General features: G+C 36.1%; 1 long non-coding RNA gene across 4 annotated transcripts; it reads left to right on the forward strand.

The window, feature by feature from the left end:
• The first annotated feature begins 353 nt into the window (after window positions 1–353).
• On the forward strand, window positions 354–3,804 carry LOC145212423 (uncharacterized). 4 transcript variants are annotated; one of them, XR_013856710.1, is made up of 6 exons: window positions 354–465; window positions 776–850; window positions 1,046–1,225; window positions 1,402–1,439; window positions 1,831–2,061; window positions 2,738–3,804. It is a non-coding gene; the product is annotated as an uncharacterized LOC145212423 (long non-coding RNA). The 4 variants fall into 4 exon arrangements; XR_013856709.1 differs by having other exon boundaries at window positions 1,860–2,061; XR_013856707.1 differs by having other exon boundaries at window positions 1,046–1,439.
• The last annotated feature ends 11,664 nt before the right edge of the window (window positions 3,805–15,468 follow it).

Consider the following 15,468-nt stretch of genomic DNA (forward strand, 5'->3'; position numbering starts at 1 on the left):
TCGGGGACTTCCAGACGGATCGGGTGAAAACACCAGTACAAATGTATTTATCTTCGCAGACTAAAGGTTCCCCAGCCGCACTCATAGTTGTATACCTCATTAATAAATGCTGTAAATTTCATAAAAATCGATTGGCCGTAACAGTGTTTTATTTAACATTTTAAACAGGTCAATTGTTCATATTTTTCTGCCTTCTCTGAAATTTTCAAACCAATATATTTTATTTTTTGGGTATGGCTTCCTAATTTGATGTTATATCTAGTACTTCTGCACATTTCAAATGTTTCCATCTTGTTTTGGCAATGTTTTGGCAACCGTTTTAAAAATCGGCACTTTATCCGACTGCCTGCAACCATGCGGCTGGGGAAACCTTTGGTCTTTCGCAGAACTACCAAATAATTAAAAAACAATCAGAAAAAATGTTCTTTTTAATACAATGTTAATCAGGGAATTACTTCTTGCCAGGTATGTGTTAACAGATAATAAAGTTTTACAAGTGCAGCTACAAACTGCTAATTCTATAATCATACAATTGTGATGTCATAAATATGCACTGTGTGATTGTGATGTCATGCAAAGTACGCTCGAATTTCTGAAAGTCACAGGCTTATGCCAGCCTAACCAAACCCCTCATTTCTTTTTTTATGTGTTTCAAGAATGTTACAACATGAAGAAATGCAAAAAATATTAAGGCAGTGTATAATTGCTTTGATTAGTTTATGCTTTCTTTATTATGTTCCAAATAAAACGTTGCTGTTGTGTTCATACTTTTCAGAAGATTTGGAATTGTTTAAATGTAAAAGTCTTTATTTTCTGAAGTTCCTATTTCCAGAAGGGAATCCTAGCCAAGGTTTGTTCTTTAATAGTTATATAATGATTATAGTAGACATTTTTCTGTTTTGTTACAAGCTTTTTCTTTCAAAATGACACTGTTATATTGTTTTTTTTATTTTGATTCTGCTAAAGTTTTCTGCATTCAAATTTAGACTAGTAGGTTGAATATGTTGAGTATGTCTACCAAATGAAATATATTTTTCTTTAATAGGAGTGAGGACCAACAACATCAAAACTCAGTGATGTTACATTAATGACCACAAGACAATGAACAATTTACTAAAGATCAGATGGATTAATTGGTGAAATAAACTATCATTGGATATAAACAAGACTCCAAAGTGACTGTTTTGAGAACAAATTGATGGATAAAACTTTTATAGTTAACAAAGTAGGTATAAGTTTTTGTGTTTTTGCATTGATGCTTGTGTTAATTTGTAAATGTTTATTTAAAACTGGTGACTTTTTGTATCAGACTAGAGAGCTGGGCTGCTAAACCTGAAAAAGGTTTAACTGCTAATGACCAGTGTGGACATGCTGTTGCTATAATAATCACTGATTTTTCAGATTTGATTGGAATAAAAAGTCATCATGCCTGTTTGCAGGTTTGCATTTATTTTTTTGTTTCGAGTTGAGAAAAAGTATAAATTGCAAGCAATATTTACTCAACACTTTCAATGCCAAAACTACAAATGCTAGGTTTTTTTTTTATAAACTCTCATAAAGTTTGTGTTTGCTATGACTTCAAATTTAGCAAACATAATTAGTTATTGTGAAATTGAGTTGTGTCATTGATGTTTACATATAACCCCTTTGTCCTACCTCATGTTTACATGTTAGTGCATGACGTCGGTAAGAGGTCATATTCTGATTTAAATTCGGTTGTTTGTGTCAATTTTGATTCTCATTATGTGCATGAAACTACTTGAATAGTTTACTTGTTGGAGCTTTGAATGTTTACTTGACAACATATATTGCGACGTTGTTTTCACACAGTCCTACCTTCATATGCAACTATCAACTAGGTGGAATCACTGAAGTGGAACGGCACTTGCTGTAACGAAACAGGAAAAATGTAACGAACGGCCGATTTTGCAACCAAGCTACTAACGGGACGTGGAGTAAATTGTGAATCAACAGCGCCCACCTGCGGATTTGTTGTTGCGAATGGTCTTGCCACTGACGCCGCTGAATACCACAGACTTATAAGTTCACAACCTATAAAAGGTACGTCACCTTAGACGTATCTAAAGTGTGGTGAACGTCAAGCGTAGCAAAGATGTGTATTTTACGAACAATAAAACTTTTTGTTTTACGCCACAGTTAAACCTAAATGCCGATCGTCACGTGCGACCAACTCATAGTTGTAACTAGTGTTCCACAAATTAACCTATATATGAACTCTACGGCTTCAATGGAATTCGCTAGAACAGCTAACACAGAAACTCACACTAGATAGGTTGGCTAAATTCCGGTAGGTGGCGCATGGGAGCATTTTTATGCGATTTTTATAGAAAATGTTAACAGTGAGGCTTTTAGGATTAAGTGGAGGTTTCATATTTATAATAACAATAAAATCAGCCTAAAACCTAGTTCATTATGTTAAATTTAGTCCATAACCCTACCCCAGTAAACATTTTCACAATCTAGTGAACTACACCAGTAAGCAAAGACAGCTTTAACACAAATTAGGTCTTACTGACGTCAACAAAATTTCATGTTTAATGAAAGGTTTCTCAGAATGGCGTCACAAGCCTAAAGAAATTCTTTATTAGGCACTTCGCTCAAAAATCCACCAAGCGGCCAGTTGTTATCGGTTGGAACATGCGACGATTTGAAAACTCATCAGTGATTACACTGGTTTATAGATGTGACGTTACGAAGTTTATACTTTTCTCTTTAGTATCAAGCGACCAGAACAAAATATTCCTGCTGGGACGAGGGACGTCTTACAACGACAACCGGGCCAGTGTTTATTCCAGTGTAAATCCGACTCGGGGACTACAAGGAATTTTCTTAACACGACAGTGGTCGCTGACATTCTGTCTCACGCTGTGAGTGAGTTTGGCACGACTGCTTCATCCAGCGTGTTCATCTTCACAAAGACGAAATCGCCTTCCATAAGATGTGTGTTATTTCAGATCCGCCATAGTAAAAAATGCGTCACGTAGTTAACCCGTTTGCATCGATGATTAAATAAATTTTTCATTACTATGTTTTTAACATTTAGTCGCAAGTTTCCGAGCTGTGGGAGTTTTATTTCCTAAAACTTTCACAGGCAGAAACTCATGCCTAAAGTCAATGCAGGATATACGCTGTGAACATGTGACATGGGAGAAAATTGAAAATTGAAAGTATGCGAACTCGAAGTGTCCGAAGAACTGGTTTAAAGTGGTGAAATTTCTGATCGATGTTGTGGGGGGAACTATGGTCCTTGATTGTCTATCGTGGGTTTGCGCCGTTTGTTCAAAAGCATCATGTTATATTAACCACGGAACACATCTTAGTTCTCTGCCTAAAAATACTCAAATCCAAATTGTTCCCCTAGGTGATGCACCAGAGAAACAATGTGTGATGTCGTGCTTAACGCGTTCGGCAGTGAGAAAATGTCGATGTTGTCAAGCTTGCTGGAGACGGCGGTTTGCGGTCGTACGCTAGATGTCAGGGCCGAGCCGTTTTTGTTAGTCAAACGTTATGTTGGGAATTTTTTTGAACTTTTTAGGATAGGCAATAACTGCAAAACGTCATGGCGTTCGCAGCTCAAAAATCTACTCATGTACAAGTGTTACATTGTGGCTGAACTCACCTGAATAAATTTTTTGCAATTTCACGGTGATGTAACACAGGGCTACTTAAACTTTCTTGCTCTGCGACCCCATTTTAAAACAGAAATTTCTACCCGACCCCTTGATGGGTATGATGTAAAGAAATACTTATATATTATATATATACCAACTAATGACGCCTAAAAAGCCTAAATTAATTTCATACTTGATACACAGATTGACAGTATTAGTTTTTATGACGTCATAACCTTTATTGTGATGCTTGTGGTATCTGCTTTTTCGCATTGTTTGCACACAATAGGCATAAAAAAGTCTGGCGCATATGGCTACTAGGCTGGTAATGCTCTTTTAAGTTCTACAAAATGTGTTTAGAGTAGTTTGAATACACGGGAATGATGTTTAAACAATGAATGTACGCACGTATACCATTTATTGTGACTGACATAATAACCCATAATGCTTCGCGACCCCAAAATTATAATCCGAGACCCCAATTGGGGTCGCGACCCACAGTTTGAGAAGCCCTGATGTAACACTTCATGTCGAACTTTCTTTCATCAAATTGTAGAAAAGTAAACATTCATGGAGAACGCTGCACAGTTAGTGAGTTGGGATTTTAGCAGTGAAAAGTAAGGTTGAATTGTCGGCGAACACGAAGCAACGGATGCTGAAATTGTGTTGATTTAAAGCTAAATATTGCTTCTTTGATTCGAAAGTTTCGCCGCAAACATCACCACGATTGTTTAACAAAACCCACTGCGGAACTTCTCTTACCATACTTTGTTTCAATAAGTTCAAGTCCAAGTTTTCTATACAGCAATTTCCCGATGAAACGTTTGCTGGCACTCGGTCACAGGGTTTGTTAAAATTTTGAAATCTTATCTCTTAGCCCTGATAGCGTCCGTGGAATGTAAGCAGGGTTACATTATCTTGCTTGGTGGAGCAACCCGCTATCGCATATATCTGTCAAAAGGCACTCATTCTTTTATTTGCCTTGGTTCCTGTTATGTCGATAAGACAGTCGATTTTAATATGATTATGTGTTATTTGCGTATTGCTCGCAACCTCTGTTAGAACATCAAAAGCATGGGTCTGAAACTTTTATAGCCATGAAGCAGGGCTGAGACTGAGAGAAAAAAACATGTACTGGTGCAAGAAATTTTCCATCTTTAAAACAATATTCATAATTATATTTGTTTTTAATTGTATCGAAACAGAGAACAAAACGTTATACTGGGTAATTACAACAACACTTTTCAGCTTCATAGAAACAGTAAACATTAAAACGTACTTGTCCTTTTTAATTTTGTTATTTCTAACCCACTGGCTGCATCTTATTCTCGGACGTAAAGGGTTAAACATACAAATAAAAAAATCGATGCAAATCGAGGGTCGCTATATTTAACTCAAGCAAAAATATTCGAAATCCAAATTGTTTAATCTATTTACGTCCTTATCATAACTAAAAAACTGTAACGAAAAATACCAGGAAAACAAAAATACACTAAACCAGAGGAAAAAAACGTAAGTAAATGTTTAAACGTAATGGCGTACAATGCACAACAATCGGAAAATACGGTGTAACAATCAGAATCGCGGAATCCTACCGGAAGAGGCCTTTTCAAACCTCTTTCCATAAAAATGTTCCATTTTCAGTTATTACCACTATATAGTCACCGCATCATGTTAAACCACAGGTCGACGCGTCATTCGGCCCCGAGTAGCCTACAAGTGTTAAACTCCTGAATATTAACATGCTAGATGTGATATTATCACCACAAACATACACCAAAAAATCGTAATTACAAGTATATACATTTCATATGACAATCAGTTGGCAACAATTTGTTTTAATTCACTTGGTAGGAGTTTGATGTTTGCTGCAGCGTACGTATCTTGAGAAGATAAATAGGGAAAATATCCCGGTCTGAAGACTTTTCTTCTAAAATCTTAACGAACCTCCTCTTGCATCGATGTTTGTCACTTGATTCGGTCCAGTTGGAGCTAAAGATAAAAATTGAAGTTGTCACATTTACACGTAGGTAGTAACGCTTTCAAAATAAAAAAAGGATTACGTCGGTATTCTTTTGTGTTGCAAAGTTTTCAACCAAGAAATTCCAAATTTCAAATCCGACGTTCAAAGTGTTTTACTCAAATCTATGCCTACCAATAACTTACAGAGCTTTAATGACAACAGTCAACGCGAGTTTCACTCATACGAAGATATAATATCAGTAAAAGTATGATATTGCTTTTCGAAACTGTGTAGCGTTTTTGGTAATGTTGACTTTTAATTGAACTGGCTGAGAGTAATTGAAACAAGCATTATCCGTTACTCACTTAAATGACGTGTCTCTAAGAAAACAGACTTGACGATGTCTGGTAGATTTGGATTGTTAAAACTGATCTCCAGTTTAATCTCCTTAATCCCATGTTTCCAGTTTTCGCCGTCCGTCCTTTTGAGGCGAAACTGCCAGGAATCTCTGATATTGACCAGTGTAGCAAAATGTTCACTGGGGTTTGCTACTGCGTTTCCAGCCCTGACTTGGATTTGGACATCCTGTCTTTGGTTTCTGCATTGAAAGAAATTAAAACATAATTATTCACATCTTTATTTCATTTTGGTTCAATCATATTGAACCCAAGTTCCATACAATTTTACGCTTCAATACATTTTAAAAAGAACTGAGAATGCCATTTTTACAGCGAAATCAATATTACAAGTATTGCATTGCCCACATACTGGTTCAAGTTTACTGAAAACATAAGTTTTGAAACTTATAAATATTTGTAACTAAAATCTTGTGCATGAAGCGCACTAATCCAAATTATTTTGAAGTTAAAACCAACTATTTTAATTTCGCTGGTAAAACGAGTATAATAAGCATTAAAAACAACGAAGAGACAGACTCTCACCAGTCTATATATTACAGGGCTATGCAAAATACGTTTTACCAAAACACAGATCTTGTCTAAGTACTAACTTCAGCAAAATAATCATGTCGAAAACCAAGTTAAGGGGCGTAACATCTTTCGCAGACTCAATGTTGTCACAAATATAAACATGTGCGACAATTTCTGATACGACTTCTTCCTCGTAAGAAGGAACTGCCAGGATGATTGCCGTCTCTTTCATCAAACCAAAAAACTTTTCAACAGTGCAGATCACATCATAGCTTCATAAAAAGTGTTTCAATTAGTAATACAAACAACCATACATTGTACTGATTAGTGCGTGATGTCATACATGCTAAAGTGCTCGGTTTGGAAGGTGAATGATCGCGCTGTTTGATCCATCAAGCATTGTGTCAAAACCTCCCAGTCGGAATCGTTTGTTTTGTGGCGAATCTTTATTTAAAAAAAAACCTAAATGAATTATTTACGAATTAACGTATAATTAAGTTTGTGAAAAAAGGCCAATGCCTCATCGTAACAGTCGTCACTTATTTGCTCACAAAAGCATTTTACATACTTTGACAGATACAGGAGATGCTTCGACATTCCGGTAACAGGTAGGAAGTGTGATTTCTATGGGTTTCTTAAACTTAAAGCCTTCCGGTTTACATCTTAACATCGGAGTAAGTCGACCGATCAAATCATTCACACTATTTGCTTTATAAATCTTTAAAAATCGAAACAACCATAATGTAAAAGCAAAAATCCTAGGTAAGATTAAAAATATTTCAACAATGTTACATGGAAATCGTAAACAATATCTTTCTGGAAAGGGAAACGTAGCTTGTCGTAATTAATTTTAAGTTTTAAAAATGACCTTCGAGTTTTCGTATCCATAATGTGAAGTTATTACAATTTTGACTTTCTCGTCACAGGCATCTTCGGGAATCTTTACGTAACAACCACCGGCTTTTAGCGTCCCTCCTTCTGGGCCGATGTTTTGTGAATCAGTGTAAACACCTAATTTCTGTTGGTAAAAAGTTAATAACGGTTTACCAGTGTGCATAGAATAATACTAAACGAAACTGACGTGTTTGGTTTCTGCTTTGGTCAATGAGGACATCGGAACATTTTCCCGAAAATGTTGGGACTCAGTTGCATAATAATGCATTTGGTAGTAGTAATCACCAAATTCAAACGGCATAAACACAACGTAGCCAATGGACCCAGGCACTTTTTTTGGTATTGTGCTGTCCTGCTTGAAGAAACATTTCGATTAAGTAACTAAACTATATGGGGAAAAACGTGATGTATTGACTACAGCAGTCTATTTTACATACATTTACATTCATTTTGATTTTGAAAGATCACTTCAAAACATTTGATATTTTCGGAGATGATCACAACATTTCATATTTCTGTGGTATGTTAAGTCAAGTTTACAGGTGAGGACATGGTATATAACCGCAAAACATACGAACCTTTGCTTTCATCTCTTCTTTAGAATGCTTAGGATAATACGCTCCAATTCTTTGCAAATTTCTCACGCTATTTGCAATACATGTTCCTCGCTGTTCCTCAGTTAAATCCTTCGCTGTTTTGTAAACTTCAATTGCTTTTCTGTAATATTGGATTGCTTTTTTTATTTGGGAAGTTTCAAAGCAAACAGCACCAAAGTTGTTTAACAAGGCCCCATAGACACGATACTTTGAACTTTCATTCCCGAACTTTGTTTCCATAAGTTCAAGTCCAAGTTTTATTGTTGTTTTGCTCGATGCCAAATCCCCATTGCACCGTTGACTCTGTTCAATGAAATGTAAACACCAAGCCTCCCATTCACATCGAATTTTTTCGTTTATTTGAAGGTCGCGGATTTTCTGAATAATGTCACGCATCAGTGGGATCACGTGATCGCGCACGATGTCGTATTTCGAAATAAAATTTTTAATCAGAAGTTCGTTTGTTGTTTTGAATTCCTGCGCACACATAACTGCACTTCTCGCTACAGCGAAGTCGGGATTCTTTAAATAAAAATCTGCTGCAATGCTGAAAAACAAAATGGCTTCCAAATATTTTCCTTTACTTCGAAGTATCGTGGCTTTTTTTTCCAGTTGTTTTGCAGTGCCGCCTGGCTGACCTATGATTGACCTTGAAAGTTGTTCTTTGGTCATCTGTGCTTCTTCGTACTTTTTTGTTTTTAAAAACTCAACATAATTTTGAATGCGTTGATTGAAATCGTCAGTTTGATTTGCTGGAAAATAAAAAAAATGTTATATTGATTGGGTTTCATGAAATAAATAAAAACAATCGCTCGTATTTTGCCTTTAGTTTATGCAAAGCCAAAGTTTTTAACACTTGTTAAAATTTTAATCAAGACGTACGCTGATGGTAGTCTTAGTGACGTAATATCCAGGTTGTAAGGACATAATGCTAAATATTTCTGAAGTTGCATGTTTGTTTTTATTTTGTATTGGGGAAGTTTTTCCTAAGAACTGAACTGAGCACGTGCCTTTTGAGGTGTTGTATCTCATACCTGGTTGTTGCTGCTTGCTAGAGGTGGGGATTTCCCCTTGTAGAATAGAAGTTTGTTCTGCCTCATGTGGTTCGGTGGATCGTTCCTCAGTGTTGGTTGATATGGAGGGCACTAAAATATTTATGGTTTCAAAAACATACTTTAACTTAACCTACAGATTTATTGGTTACAAACTGTCCAGTTACCGATTGTGATTGTGTCGGTAGTTGCCAGTCAAATATTGACTTTGTCCAATAAACCGCCAACGGACTTATATAACTTATAACAAAGAACAATTTTTAACTTGAGGCTGAACAGTTATTTTAGGTGCGAAACCGGGATTTGTGTGTCAATAGCTTTTTTAGCATTTGCAACATAATACTGATTGTCGTCAATGGATAACCTAATAAATAAATTTCGCCCCTAAATGTCCAATACACATGTCAAACTTTGCAACTAAGGCTCGGACATATCCAAGTCTGTATAAAACAAACCTAACTAACACCGTAGCTTCAAAGGTTCACACACAGTATGTGAAATGTTGGCCACCTCGTCTGTAGATGAATTGATTGACGGTTGGCAAACGTTGCAGGTGAAAAGTTAACAGCAAATAAAATCGTTTAAAAACTAGCCGTGGTATAAACAACGAAATATTAGCGTTTGCCGGGTGAGGCGATTACTTACAGCACACGATCTCCAATCATTTTGTGCAACATGTAATATTGTGATTGGTTTACCTGAATGTTGCTGTGGTGATGTGACGTTGAAACGTGTGATTAACTTTCGTACACTGGTAAAGTGTCTTTCGGCACCGTGTCCGATGGGTTCTGAACAAAATTAAAATTTGATACATACGATTTTTCTTATTTTGACCTAATTTTATACCCAGTTGCTGCGGTCTGCTGCTCTTGGAAATTTCCCCTTCTTGAGAAAAAGATTGTGCATGCTCTTGTGTGCCCTCTGTTGGTTCAGATGATCGTCCCTCGGTGTCACCTGATGTTGAGGGCACTAAAAACGTTAAAGTATTTATGATTTCTTACTAAGCACATTTTAAGTGTATTGATCTGTTTTGTAAAGAGAACTGATCACTAATATGGAGAGATTATTTGCTAACAAAGTGCCAAGTTACCGATTGATTGGTTTGAGGTGTCAGCTGCCGCTAAACAAATATTGACAAACCAATGTGCGTGAGATTCCAGATATCAACCTTTCTCATGTCCACTCACCCCCAGTTGTATAATATCTGGTGTGTTTGTCGTGTTTGTTTTAATTACTGCCTATTGCTGGCTTCGTTCATTACCCTGCCCTATAATTTTTTTGTTAGAGGGCATTGATTGCCTAAAGCCAAATTTGTTCATTGTATCAAACCAGTCTGCTTGTTCTTTTATTTGTCATGAAGTTGATTTATGTTCACAGTGCTTCGTGTTAATTTTAATTTGTTTGCCGATACGATAGTTGCATTTGTATTCTCAAAATGCGTCAGATCCCGCATTTTACTGCACCTTTAGACGTTTACGTGTATCGCTATTTCAAATAGTGAAGGTCAGCGACTAGTTATAGCAACTTGTAGTTCAAGCTAGTTTAATACGCTGTTTTGATTTACTCTGATTTTACAAAAGTGGCAAGACCACGAGTCTCACTTGCGCCCAACAGTTAAAGAATAATTTCCAACTTTATGCTGAATAGTTAAGTTTGTCATATTCATATATTTCTGAGGCAAAAACAGGGTTTTTTATGTCAGAAATGTGGGTAGGACATTTGTAAGAAAATCCTAATTATCGTCAACAAACAAACCAAAAACACTTAAGGCAAATCAAGTACTGTTGTAAAATTGCTTGACAGCTAACCACACCTTGAAGTGTGTAGTTGACAACAAACGGAGAATAATTTGAAAACCGAATGGTTGTGGTTTAAATAGACATCAAAAAATAAGCGTTCGCAAGGTCAAACGCTTGTACATGCCAAATCTCCAAACGTTTTGTGCAACGTGTGACATTGTGATTGATTTACCTGCAGGTTGTTGTGGTGATGTGCTGTTGAAACGTGCGATTAAGTTGCGTACCGTAGTAGAGCGTCCCTCAGCATCGTGTCTGACGGGGTCTAAACAGAATTAAAATGTATTACATATTGTTTAGAACATGTTCTTCTGAAAACGCCGAAGAAATTTGAACAATAAAATTTTTATTATTGTTTATGATTAATACAAGTGTTAACCAGTTAACACATTTTATACCTAGTTGCTTGAGAAAAATGTGTTGAGGAAAAGACCGTACATGTTCTTGTGCGCCCTCTGTGGGTTCAGTTGATCTTTCCTCGGTGTCACCTGATGTAGAAGAAACTAAAAATAATTCTGGTTTATTACTAGACACATTTATACTGTATTGTTCTGTTTTCTGAAGAGAAATTATTACTGTTTTTCTGAAGAGAAATTATTACACGTAAGTCATCAGCTAACGGATAGTTTGACTTGCAGCGATAAATTTATGTCGTTCAAAGAAGTTCAATTGTTCGTTAACCAACAAAGTGCCATGGTACCGGTTATTTTTGTTTAAAGTTGTCGCTAAACGACTAATGACTTTCCACACTAATGTGCGTAACATTCTACATATTAAACCTCAGCAAGTACAGTTAAGCGAAGTGCATAGGCTGCATGCGAAAGCTCGAAAAGGTTTGAACTACAAGCTCCAATGTGTCAATGTATCTCATACCTGGTTGTTGCTGTCTGTTAGAGGTGGGGATTTTCCCCTTGTTGATCTTGTGCGCCATCCAGTGGTTCGCTTGACCGTCCTTTGGTGCCACCTGGTGTAGAGGGCACTGAAAATAATAATAATTGAGTAATACCAGCAGTGTTTCAGAATGATTTGTGCACTAAGACATATTTTTGAACAGCAACACCTTATACATCAAGAAGATTATGACAACTACAATTCCGCAGAAGATTTTATACCAGGATCTGTTTCTGCTTGGAATTACTTTGCAAAAATGATAATATTATATGCTTGTTTGTTACTTACCGTGGAAAGGTTTAGTCCGGGAAATAAGTGGAACGCTTTGACCTTCGCTGGCTTCCGGTTGCTTGTCCAAATTCATTTGAGTCAAAGTCGTCACAACTTGAGAAAGTAGCTTGGTGGTCTTCTGTTTGTCTAAATATGTTTTTACTTCTTTTTTTATCTCAGTAAGTATATCTTATTATTTTCTTATCTCAGTATAACTTACGTTTTTTTAAACTCAAGACTTTTTCTGCGTTTCGCCAGATGCCTCAAATATTTTGATGGCAACTTTCTTCTTTAACCGATTGTGGTATTCAAATAGCACATCCCCGAAACCTCCTGAACCGGCAACAAATTCTTCAAGGCTACATGTAATGTCACCACAGTCAACTGTTTAGTACATTAGTTAATAACCACATTTTTCAGTTAAACAATCAGTCGTTAAACAAAATTTTCCAAAAAACTTTTAAATGTTTACAAAATAACTTTGTTACTAAATCAACTAAACTTATATTTTGATGAGTTTTACTTACTTCGTTTCTTAAAGCCATTGTAAAATCGATTTTACTTTTACACAAAATTCAGCCTGACAAACTGTCCCTGTTGCAAAAGGAAATGGCTGGTACATGCTACAAAGTTGGAAAAATATTAACTTTTCAACGAACTGACAGCGCATTTGCGACCCAGCTCCCTGTAACAGTTTCAAACAATTCTTTACAGCTTAAATTTTTGACAGCACTGCATCATGTTTGATTGAAATGTTTAAAGTTATTCAACAAATTCTGAAAAGCCACCACAACAAATTGGTGTCGGGTAAAGTTTGTGAAAAAATATTACGTCTCTTTATGAGGCCCCGTAAATTGTAACTTTTATGCACACCAAAGCCACACTGACGAATCGGCAACCTGTGACTTTCGCGTCAAACAATAACGAATAGAAGAATAATTACGCTATTCCGCGAACAACAACTAAGAAGGCGTGTACAAACTTTTTACATTGTTTACTTCTAAATGTTACTGAAAGAATGAAAATGCACACATACATGATTGTTAGTTTGTAGCAGGATAATTTTCACCGTAACAAATTTGTTGCGCAACGCTGATTATACAAATCGATCCGCGAGTCACGTGAGAAGTCAGTTAATGTTCGACGGCCGAACGACGAAAGTCACGTTCCTAACACAGAGCTAACTTCAGCCGCAAATCATGGTAAACACAATGGCGAACTAAAAAGGTGGCTTTTCTGTGCATTGCCAACTTGTATTGTGTGACCTATGAATTTTATGCCACCAAAACCTAAATGTGAATCACCCACAAAAAATAAATTTGGTTTCGCAGAACAATATTTTTAACTGGGTTTTTATTTATTTCGAAGGTTGTTTGCAACAAAGATGCATTAGTTTCCTTTCAAAATTACAACTAACTTAGGTTTTACCGTAAACATATTTGGGAGGTTATAAGCTGTATGTTGATTTCAGATATGTATGTCATTCAAAATGTGGTACGTGATGGTGATAATAGCTTTATTCAGCGATACTTAGCCTTTTGAATGAAGATTTGTACAAAATAAACCAGACCTCATTGTTGGTCATTGCAAGCAACACATTTTAGCGAAAGTGCATGTTTTTGTCTTGTTGCTTGATTTATCCGCGGTGTTGTTTTCACGATGCACGCTGGTCTCTATAACCACAAATCGCATATTTCGTTAAATGTATTCTACTGTGTGCATGGTGTCAGAAACTTTACACAAAGAAAATTATGATACATGTCGTTTACTGCAATGCATTACATGCATTCACAGTCATTACCTGAAATTTACCTCATTAAATTACCTCATTACCGAATATTTTCGTCATTGCCATATTTTGACTTAAACACTGAATACTTCAGTGACTGAATACGACATTACAAAACCGAGACTACCAGGAAATTACGTGATGTAACTCAATAACTACAAAAATTTACGCCTGGGATTGATCAAAAAAGCCCCGTATGCAAAAAAATTGCATTTTAAAAATTTGCCAAGCGCCTTGTCTAAAGTGTACATAAGTAATACAAAATAGCGATAAACATACATAACAAACCACCATACTGCGTTGCACTGTCGATGCAGTAAATTACACAGTTTCCACGTTTTTCAAATACAAAATTATGATAAATGCACTGATGATTTAGAAAAAAAATCATGTTATCTCCGGTTTAATATCACAAGATTTATATTGGTAAAAAACATCTAACACACAACGTGCAAAACAGGGACAAATATTTAAACTTGCTAAACACAAACATCAAACATTTGGTCGAACCCCCAACAGGAAATGTTGCTGATACGTAAATCGTTAAGCACTACTTGACTATGCTGCAGTCTAAATTTTTTCGCCATGGAACCAACAGCATTTGCGGCTTGAGCCACGTTTGAGGAGCAATTGGAAGTAGTGTAGAGTATGGGGCGTATCGAAAGTTATTATAAGTCACTTGTGTTAAACCGAATATCCCAGACAGACATCACTGTAGCAAGCAACAATTCTTAAACTCTGCTATAAATCCACGAACCTTGCCGAAACCATCAGACAAATATTATGAGAACAAACAGTTTGTGTACTCATGTGTTGTCACGTAAGCAGTCGGTAAGGTTGTTCATAAGAATTTTGTTCAAGTGGTAAAATTTCCCATTTTTGTCATTTTTCTGCAAATGCTCCACAGCAATAAGAAACAGGTCATTCTACAAAAAACGCCAACAAATTTTCATTAATCGAATCGCATTGATCATCTAATTTCCAGTCTTATTTTAACAGTCCAAATTAATTGTTCACAGATCAGTTTTTGAGGGTTGTTTTGAAGCTTTGTTTTTGTAGTTACGGCTCAACTAAACTTTGTTAAATGATAAAATAAAATCCAGTTGGTTTTTCAAGATCATTTTTCGCAAATCGAGTTGTTGGGCACAAATTGAGATGATAGCTTTTTCAACACGCTTGACTGGTGCATGTGTAATTAGTGTGGCCCACTTTTGACCTATTTCGCACTAGCGGTATCCGATGTAAGCAAAGGTAATGATCCAAGTAAAATATTGTCTCTTCTACTATGTTTATGTTATTTTGTGCAAAAGGAAGTCTTTTGTGTTGATGTAAGGTAAACCTAATGGCCAAACAAAAACGAATTAAAGCAAAAATTACCACATCCGTCACTTGAGTGAAAAATCGTGACTGTGCCCGTTCCCTCATGGGATCTTTGCAGTCTCTACTGAAAAGTTGCAATGAAAAGACTAAAGAAATATATTTACTTTTGCAAAAAGCAATCAGAAAAATGTTCTGAAAATTTCTATTAACGTGTAGCTCAGAGAATTACTTGTGTTGGTAGGTAATAATTTTTTTACATTTGCAGCTCCAAGCTTTCGTATTTATTGAATTGCTAATTCTTTAATCATACAATTGTGATGTCACAAATATGCACTG

This window comes from Phallusia mammillata, chromosome 2, assembly GCF_965637545.1.
Source record: "Phallusia mammillata chromosome 2, kaPhaMamm4.hap1.1, whole genome shotgun sequence".
NCBI classification, from domain to species: Eukaryota; Metazoa; Chordata; class Ascidiacea; order Phlebobranchia; family Ascidiidae; genus Phallusia; species Phallusia mammillata.